Source organism: Eriocheir sinensis, unplaced genomic scaffold, assembly GCF_024679095.1.
Source record: "Eriocheir sinensis breed Jianghai 21 unplaced genomic scaffold, ASM2467909v1 Scaffold810, whole genome shotgun sequence".
Classification (NCBI taxonomy): domain Eukaryota; kingdom Metazoa; phylum Arthropoda; class Malacostraca; order Decapoda; family Varunidae; genus Eriocheir; species Eriocheir sinensis.
Window position 1 is genome coordinate 126,905 of NW_026112177.1, and position 10,596 is coordinate 137,500.

The 10,596-nt window shown below is 39.0% G+C and overlaps 1 protein-coding gene across 3 annotated transcripts in view; it reads right to left on the reverse strand.

Moving 5' to 3' along the window:
• The window catches only part of LOC126994514 (tripartite motif-containing protein 2-like), a 130,923-nt gene that overhangs the window by 116,229 nt on the left and 4,098 nt on the right, over positions 1–10,596 (reverse strand). For 2 of the 3 annotated variants that reach the window (XM_050853826.1, XM_050853829.1), the window contains exon 2: positions 3,478–3,552. The exons of the other annotated variant lie outside the window; for it this stretch is intronic. The gene's annotated coding sequence lies outside the window, so the exon portion shown is untranslated. The remainder of the gene's footprint in view (positions 1–3,477; positions 3,553–10,596) is intronic. 3 annotated transcript variants of the gene reach the window in all.

Sequence of the window (10,596 nt, forward strand, 5' to 3'; positions counted from 1 at the left end):
AGGTGTCGCAACTTGGTGTGAACATGCCCTAAGTATTCACCTGTGGAAATATATTGATGTATATGTGATTGGTATCCTATTTTCTGAGAAAGATGAATGTGCGATCATGGGTGCCGGAGTGCTGCTCTGGAGGATGGCTTGGCGACGAGGGAAAGCTGCCGAACTTTATGTACTTTCTTATTTAATGAGGCAAATTTTGACATGGTCTTTGTCATCATAATAAAGAATGATGATTATGCTAGTTCTAGACGCCATATCAGTCGAAAAGAACCCCACATACACGAGCTTGAGCTAAGATAACAGAGGCATGAGGATGTCCGGGCTTAATTTTGCCCGTGACACCGCCCCCATCCGTGGAGGGACCATGGACCTTTGTCGGGTGACAGCTATCCCATGAGTTGGGCTGCAGATATGGCAAGACAGTCTTAATTTTCCCTATTCCTTCCTTCCGTCCTTCGTTCTGTCTGCCTCGATATCTGTCCCATATTTCTATTTGCTTTCTTCCTGCCTCAATCTCCTCCGTATCTTCTTTTTCTTCATCATAAGCATGTTCGTAGGTAACAAGACAACGAACAGCATAGCTACTTTGACGTAAATGTGCAGCAAACAATGAAATAATTGAATTCGTAGATTATGATTTAATACAGTTTGCCTTGAAAGGAAGAAAAATGGGAAAAGAGAATGGGTTTCTTGAACCAGCAACTGGAGGGGGCTCCCTAGGATTGGCTGACGGTTCTGTAAACGTGCTTGCGATTCGCTGCAAGGCCAATGACGTCATCAACCAATCAGCGGCCTCGCTGACTTAGCGCGCCTCTAACTACAATCTAAGGTTTGCTTCGTGAATCTGACACTAACGTCGGTAGCTAAATCAATAGTGCGTAGTTATGTTAGTTCGTAGTTATTGAGTCTGTTTGTGAATTCGGGCCCTGGTGGGCATTCTTTGGGCCAATGCACGAACTTTACCAACTTGGAAGCCAAAATTGCCCGACTAAAAGAATTATCTATGTGTACCAGGCGTGCTGGTTCGGGGCACGATGAGAACAACTGTTATGGCAAACAAGTTAAACTTAGATACCAATGCAGAGTCTGTCGGTCTAAGGAACATACTACAGGAAATCCCCGATATACGAAAGCTCGATGTACGAAAATTCGGATATACGAAAGTGAAAAATATAGGACAATTTTCGGTTCACGAAAGACATGCTTCGCATATACGAAAAGTACGACAGTTTCCGCGCCCACTGTTTACGTACCGATGTCTATATCGGTCGCCGCGCGCCGTCAACAGCCTCACGCACACTCGCAGTGATTAGGCAGCAAGTGTCCATGTCCAGTCCCCTCCACTTCAACGCTCATCACTTAGCGTTGCCAGTTTGTGAACCCCTTGCTTCGACTCGAATCCGAAACACATCCCAGCCAGCGTGAGGAAACGTGAGGGTGATGGAGGGGTTGGGGGGGGGCTTGGAGTGGTGCGGTGGTGTACTGTTTGGCACGTGTTTAGTTAAAGAGATTAGAAACTGGCCTTTCACAGCTTGGGAAGTAAACATTGGCAATGTTAAGTGATGAGTTGTAGTGACGAGTTAGAGGGGATTGTCCTAACATATGTAATGCATTTCTATAACAGTAAAGGAACAGGAAATGGTAATTGTTTTTAATTATTTATGAGCCTTGCGTTTCATTGTATTGTGAGTAGTAAATTGCTTTTAAGCATAGTTATATTTAACTTTTTTTTTCTTTTTTTTTGCTGGCGCTGGTCCCTAACCCCCCTATTTATTAACAATCCTATGGGGGAAATGGCTTCGATATACGAAAAATCGATAAACGAAAGGTTTTTTCAGTCCCTAACCCTTTCGTATATAGGGGATTTCCTGTACACCCTTGTGTCCCTCGGCTGACAAGAAACAAGGCTAAACCACAACTTAAGACAAATATAAGCTTGTGCCTGGCTCAAAGAAGTTTCGACTCTTGCCAATTGCTGCCAACAATGACTTTAACTTTAAAGAAAGGCAGAAAGAGTAGAAAGGTTAGGTGCCTTGTTGACACCGGAAGCCAAAGATCATACATTTTGGAAACCGCTGCCAAAGACCTTTGCCCAGATGTGAATAAATTGTTTTCCCTAGATTGTGATGTTGGAACCTACATTGGTGCAGAAGCAAAAAGCTCCAAACAAATGGCTACAGGGATTAAATTAGAAGATCGATTCACTTTTGCTCCCTTATTGGTGGACAAGACCTTGGACATTAATTTTTACGTTCCAGGGATGAACGCAGTCATTTGCAAATTCAAGGAAAATAACATAAAATTGTTGGATGAACACTTCTATGAGGCCAAGAACCATGAAACTATCCAAGTTGATATATTGCTAGGCATTGACATACTACAGTCTATGTTATCAGTGTCCTGGCAAGAGAAATTAGGAGGTAAATGTTTAGTTATGCACAACAAAGTAGCTCCCATTGGAAATGTATTTAAATTTTTAAGTCCAGCAGAACAGCAATTTGTTATGCGTCTCCTAACAAAAAAGGATGAGAAAAACCTATGCAACAAAACTAAGACAATAGTTAATGCCGTTTTGGACCCTATAAAATCATATTTCAACCCACTTGAACACCTTCTAGAGGACACAGAAGTGGACAATGGACTGGAACATCTTTTTAGCCTAGAGTCCTTACGAATAAAAACCACTGATCAAGACCAAGTGTCCCTAGAAAACGAACAAATAAAGCAGTTTGAAGATGGTATTACTTTCAAAGAGGGTCATTATAATGTTGAGTTGCCATGGTATTCAGACAAAATAGATTCTGTTCCTTCAAATCATTCTGTCACACTTACTGTGCTGGACCAAACTCTGGACCACTTAAAAAGAAAGGGGTTACTAGAAAAGTATCAAGCTGTATTTGACCAACAGCTGGCTGACGGCATAATAGAGGAAATTGAAGTAAAACCTTCTCAGTATAATCAAAAGATTTGGATACCTCATAGACCTGTCATCAAAATGGAAGAACAAGTAACAACTAAAATAAGACCTGTGTTCAATTGTTCTTTAAAAAACAAGAAGGAATTACCTTCTCTTAATGAGGCTGCCTACCCAGGTGTAGATTTAATGAATAACATTCTTCAATTACTTTTCTATTTTTGCACCAATAAATCAGTCATGCTCAGTGATGTAAAACAAGCCTTTTTGATGATTAAATTAAAAAATGAAGTAGACCAAAATAGGTTTTGCTTCTTTTGGAAAAGAGGCAACAAATTGGTCACCTACAGGTTCAAGACCACAGTGTTTGGGTTCACCTCTTCCACATTCATCTTGCACTATGTGATGAAACATCATGCAAGTTAATTTCCTGATGACAAATTAAGCAAAATATTGGCAAATAATTTTTATGTAGATAATCTATTGGTAACAGGAAATGAAATTAAAGAAATGAAGGAATTATATAATCTGGCATATGAGAGAATGAAGGCAGGTGGATTTACCGTAAGATCTTGGAATTCCAATTCATCTGAATTGAGAGAACAGATGGAAAGTGATTGAAGATTAGTAGAACACTCCTGCAAAGAAGAAAAGGTGCTAGGGTACAGATATAATGTTCAGCAGGATTCCCTGAGCATAGCTCCATACAAAATAAATCCAGAAGCAAACACAAAAAGGCAAGTCCTTTCTCAAACTTCCAAACTATTTGATCCTTTGAATTTGGCTCTACCTGTAACCATAAGAGAAAAATTATTAAAGAGAAAAATATGGAAACTAGAAGGAGGCTGGGATGAGCCCCTTCCCAAAGAGATCTGTACTGAGATGAAAAAATTAAGTAGAGACTTGGAGATGCTGTCAGAAGTGTCATTTCCTAGACAAGCTCTAAACGAGCTAAACACATATGGGCTACATATTTTTTGTGACAGTTCCACTGCAGCATATGGCTTTGTTGTCTATGCTCTGGATGGAGAGGTTAGAAGTACATACCTACACTCTAAGTCTAAGGTAGCTCCATTAAATAAGAGAAATGAACACAGCATCCCCACTCTTGAGCTCATGGGTGTGATATTAGCTTTCAAATGCTTACCTACAATTTTAGAGGCTTATCAACACATCCAAATTCAATTTATAAATATCTATGTGGATGCTCAGGTGGTGCTAAATTGGCTTCTAACTAAGGATACTAAAGTAAAATCCAAATTTTTGAAAAAAAGAGTGTTAGAAGCTGATGGCCTGAAGACTGAAATAAGTAACAAATTCAAGTTACCTGTAGCATACCACTATGTACAGTCGCGATATGAAGTGATGTCGCCGTGTACGTTTATTTTCGATCACCCAAGTATTGTTATATATTTTCAAGAGTACCATTATTTTCCAGAATCTTCATCATAACTTAACTAAATATATTTCAAAAGCTAGAAAAAAAATAGAAAAGAAATATTCAGTGATGTCTTACGAAGACTTGTCGAAATATTTTGACACAAAGTGTTTTCGTTCACCAAGGAAAGAGTCAAATGAAGTCCAATTATCGACATATTACTCAAACAGAAAGTAAAATTATCTTTTCATGATCATTGTTGACAACACTAAATCTAATATATGCGCAATATATAGGACATGCATAATTAGTCGATATCCTAAACTAGGATGGCGTAATTGATTTAATTTATACTCTCGTATGATGATGACGTCATCACAAGACCATACCTATTATTCAGCCCTGACTCATTCTTTGCCTTTCGTGGTCAACATAACGATAACAAAAGCTGTCCGTGGACTTCTAATGCATGATAGTGATAAAGGGAAGATGCCCACAGCCTATAACTACCGAGGGATAGTGGGAGATGGAAAAATAAGAATATATAGCCTCAGAATAATCGTGTTTTGTAACTCCAAGCTCCTCACTCTTTGCCGCCGATCGCAAACGTCATTGACTTTCTTGGTCAATATAACGATGACAAAAGCTTCATGTAGACTTCTAATGCTAATGCTTGGAGGTGATCAGTGGAACATGTCCACAGCTTATAAGTGCCATAGAATAATCGAGGAAGATGGGGAAATAAGAAAATATGGCTTTGAAATGGAGGTGGTGGTCGGGCGGGTAGGCTAATCGCAGCGTTGCCAAACATTAGGCTATGGTCGAGTGTTCGTAGAGGCGTCCGGAAATTTGATAGTTCAGTTAATTATGGCAACCCTACACATGAAGGCATTCTTCATTCATCATCGTTACTGAGCAATTTTACTATATATTTCGGTGCCCATGCTTATGATAAGAAGCCACAATAGTGAATAAAAGGTGTTTAATGTGAAACCTCATTATTTGATCGTTTCTTAATCAATAAAACGCAAAGTAATGCCAATAATTGTCCATTCGCTTCGTGTCATACTGTGCGTGTGTATAAATAACTGCAGAAGACAGTTCATGGAATGACCCAGAATATATATATATATATATATATATATATATATATATATATATATATATATATATATATATATATATATATATATATATATATATATATATATATATATATATATATATATATATCGCCTAAATCTGAACAACGTATAACAACTGTTTTGCAAAGATAAGCACACGACGAGAGCTAAATCATTTCAAGGTTGTCTTCAGTACTTCAGCACTGAAGACAACACATGACATTCACAGTTGCATTTTTTAAAGCAAATGAATGTATAATTGTAATTCAGGTACTACTATGTTATTTTACCGTGTTTTACATCACAACGTATTATAGATTATCATTAAAAGGGAACATTATAACATAAACAATAAATACACATCGCTTCCGTCACCTTCAAATGCTCCCGTACGAAACATTTTGAGAGCGGCGACATCACTTCATATCGCGACTGTACATACTGAAGAGAACCCAGCAGATATGCTAACCAAAGGGTTATCTTATAGTAAATATCTAGATAAAATGAAGTTCTGGCTGGAGGGACCACAGTGGCTTACTAATGATTACCAACTGTGGCCTCAATACCCTTTGTTGAGCATAGCGCCTTCTCAGAAAGGCAAAATATGCACTGCCTGTATCTCTCAACTTCCTAAAGTAAATACAGGAGTAATAAATATAAATAAATACTCTTCCTTTGAGGGCTTGTTGAGGTGCACAGCTTACTTATATAAATTTCTAACTAAAATAAAGGATTGTGATCCTAAAAAGAAAGCCTTAGAGTATTGGGTAAAGGTGGCTCAAACTGAGTGTTTCCAGAATGAACTGAATTTCTTGAACAATCCAAATAATGCAAATGAGAAAAATATTCCTCCTCTGGTATCTAACCTCAACTTATTTCTAGATGAAAGAGGCATTATAAGGTCCAAAGGCAGGATAAGTAAGTGTCAATACTTCAAGTATGACATACATCACCCTGTGTTACTCCCTAAGGAGCACAGGTTAACTACATTGATAATAAATGACTGTCATAACAAAATGCAACATTTAGGCATTGGAACTACCTTGAATTATTTAAGGGAACAAGGGTACTAAATCCCTAAGGGTAGGATGGCAGTCAAGAGCACACTAAGCTCTTGTAATGTATGTAAAAAGTATAATGCCTTGGCATTTAAGTACCCAAAATTCACAGATATGCCTAAGCATCACATGAACCTAATTAAACCTTTTCAACATGTCAGGGTAGATTATACTGGCCATTTCTGGGTCAAAGATGAACTTAGTGATCAGTCAGTCAAGGTTTATGTTTTGGTATTCACTTGTCTTAACATAAGAACTGTTCACTTTGAATTATTACCTGACATGTCAACAAAGAATTTTCTGTTAGCCTTTCATAGATTTTGTAACCTATATTTTATTCCCCATTACCTGTACAGTGATAATGCCAAAGCCTTCTTAAAAGGTGGCAACATTTTAGAAAACTCCCTACAGTCCAAAGAAGTTCAAGAAGAACTGGAGAGAATTAACTTCAAGCATGTGAGAATTCCCTTATATTCAGCATGGGTAGGCTCTGCTTGGGAAAGGTTAATAAGGGTGCTCAAGAATTGTTTGTATAAAGTAGTCGGAAGGGCCAAGCTGACATAGCCTACTTTGAGATGTTAACATCCTTGTCAAGCATTCAGTTGGCCATAAATTCTAGACCCTTGACCTACCGATCCAGTTCAGAAAGCTTGGAGTTTATAACACCTAACTCCTTCTTAAAACTTCATGGGAACCCATCTCTCGTATTGAGGGGGGATGGGGAAGTGTGGGTCGATGACCAGAGCCAGCCCTCTTTAGAAAAGACTCTTGAAGTGCAAGAAGTATTAGAAAGCTTTAAAAAATTGTGGTATGAGTTATCTACTCAGCTTAAGAGAACATAGCAGAAACCTATATCAGTCAACTTGAGAAAACAAAATTAAAATAGGAGATATCGTTCTGATTAAAGCTTTAAATAAACCTAGACCCTTCTGGTTAATGGGCACTGTCTTGCAAATTATAAAGGGATTGGACAATAAAGTAAGAACAGTCAAGGTCAAACAAGGTAATGGAGCTGTAGAATTTCATTCTATGTGTAACCTTTATCCGCTGGAGCTCACTATAACTCATCCGGGTAGAGATTTGGTAAATGACAAAGGGGCCTCCCACAATAATGCCGACCCCACCCAGAGTGGCGGTGATCATGTCGGGGCGCCTCAACCCAAAAGGAAGGCTACAGAGCGGTTTAACAAGATGCTTAGGGATAATTTAGATAACTTGTAGATATATTGGTTGTTTCAGTACTTCACCTACTAAGGCTGAAGACTTTAGGATTAATTTTGGGTAGTAGTTAGAATAATAAGGTAAAATATGCTACACCTTCCCAGGTGAGGATTGATTAAAAAATATGCTACACCTTGCCAGGTGAGGATTAATTAAAAATATGCAGCACCTTCCCAGGTGAGGACTGATTAAAAAAATATGCAACACCTTCCCAGGTGAGGATTGATTAAAAATATGCAACACCTTACCAGGTGAGGATTGATTAAAAATATGCTACACCTTCCTACAAGGTGAGGATGATTAGTAAAAAATGCTACACCTTCCTACAAAGTGAGGAAAGGGTAAGGGCAAGTCTATTTGGATGAGATGTGCAACAATCTCAACCCCCCTTAGTTGTATTTCACTCTTTTTCTCTTACTAAGATTAGTCCCCATTTCTTATCTTTAAATAAATAAATAAATAAATAATTGAGTAAATAATTACTCTAGACGGTTAATTGCGATTTGGGGAATCGCAATCTCCTCTGGGGAATGTGTTAGGAATTAGGTCAGTTAACCAGGGGATTTGACAAATTAACTATTTTCTTTATGGAACTAGTCTCGGGCCAGGAGTTCAAGCCAATTATGAGTATCGTCTGAGCTCAAATAAGCCTTGGATGGTACTTAAATAATTCACTCATCGGCTCCCAGACCGAGACAGACTCGCCTTATTCACTGCCTGAAGACTAACCACATTTACCATGAAAGAAATAACAATAGTTCAGTGTTTCCTTTCACAAAATAATAAATAATTGCCCTGCAGAATTATAATTAAAGAGCAAGGATAATTTAACCGATGGAAACAGAGAAGATCAAAAGCCACGCCATCTGGCGAGGGAAATTCAAAATACCTCTTCAGACCCACATGGTTGGTTTTCGTCGACTCCTTCATCAACTGTCAAGCAGTCAACACCTCAGCACTTGCAACTCCTTCATTAACTCGCGGCAGTGCTTTTTTATTCTCTCTAAAGGAAGACTACACCCTCCGGGACGAGCCTTCAAGGGACAACCTCTTTTGAAAAAACACCTTAAGATAGGTGCCCCCAGCAGTCCTTTAATACAAATAAATGTTACTAACGGGCCTGTTAAGATTATCGTCGTAACTCTGGGAGGTACTTGCGGGGAAGCCTGCATCCACTGTAGGGTGGCAAGTGTTGACCTTTCAAATTTTGTCCTGGTAGGAGTTTAGCCTTTTTGCGAGTAACACAAAAACGTTGGTTACAGTAAATTCACTGAATCCCAACACACCATGTCCCAATATCTTTACTCATCCTAACCCTTATCCTAGTCCTGTCCTGGCCCCTTGAATCCCCCGCATATCATGCCACCCGAGAGTGGCCCTCTGCTGGTCCCCTAGAAATGAAATGATCCAAACCGTCCGTGATGGCCCGACAGCGCCACAATACACCACATCGACAAGCAGCCACACCACACGCATTACACTACCACGCCCCACATCACAATCCAGCCATACCCGTACCATACACGTGTGTGTGTCGATGAAATATGTTGTATATCCCCGGTGCATAAATTGGTAACCTTTGAAATTTCATACGTGAGGGAAGCAGTGCAGAGAAAAAATATTCCGTTCAGATTGCGAAAAAAATTTCAACCAGAAATATTGATAACTCTGTAATACAGGAAATTACTATTAAATGTCGTGAAATCTGTGAACATGGCTCGGTGTTACGTGGAAATTGTGCTACCTGCCTGGTTAAGCTATATAATGGTTTAGCTAGAGATGAGTATAACAGCCTCTGTCCTCTGATTGAAGAGGAGATAGTGTTGAGAGATCATGCACCTTGGTTTAATGCGGAAATACTGTGGGCAAAAAGAGAGAAGAAGAAAAAAGAAAGACTGTGGTGTAGGCAAAAAACAGATGAAGCAAGAAGAGCATAGCAGGAGGCAAGAAACAAAGAAAATCAGCTTGTGATAAAACGGAAAAGAGAATACTATCGGAATAAGGTTGTGGAGGCAGGGCTTAACATCAGTAAATTATATAAGGTGCTTGACAGTTTGACTGGATACAAAGGTTAACAAGCTTCTGGATGGTTTCTCGGATGAAGTGCTGGCAAATAAGTTTTTAAACTTTTTTGACAAGAAAATTGAGTTATCATGAACTTTAGAGGCGACGGTTACCATGGATCCGCAGTGGAAACTCCAGTCCCTGAAATAAAGTTAACAAGCTTTCAACAAGTGGATGTGGCTGTGGTGAAAACTATCATACACAAGGTGAAACTGACGTACTGTGATAACGATCCCTTGCCGATAAGTGACATCATTAAGAGTGAAAACTTTAGTGATTTCTTTAATATTATGACTGTGATGGTTAACACTAGTATCAAAAACAATACTTTTCCTGAGAGTGAGAAAGCGGCGATCGTGAAACCTATCGTTAAAGGTAAACTGGACCCACAGTGTTTAAGTTCCTTTAGACCAGTATCCAACTTGACGTTTCTATCTTAGATACTTGAAAATGTGATCTTAAATCAGCTAATGGAGCATATGCTAGTGGTGCAGGGTTTACCGGATAATCAATCTGCCTACAAGAGGCTTTACTCAACTGAAACTACTCTCTGTTCGGTGGTAAACAATTTGCTTGTACTCATGGATGAAGGGAGGTGTGGTGTTCTGATTTTGTTAGACTTGAGTGCTGCATTTGACATGGTGGAGCACAGTTTATTGCTTCAGGATTGTAAGAATATTGGAATTGAGGGTGGCGCGCTGGATTATCTGAGGAGTTACCTTGAGAACAGAACTTACTGTGTGCAAATAGGTAAATGGTTCTCTACTCATAAACTTTTGCAAAGAGGAGTCCCCCAAGGAAGCGTACTGGGTCCAATTTTATTCTGTGTTTATACTA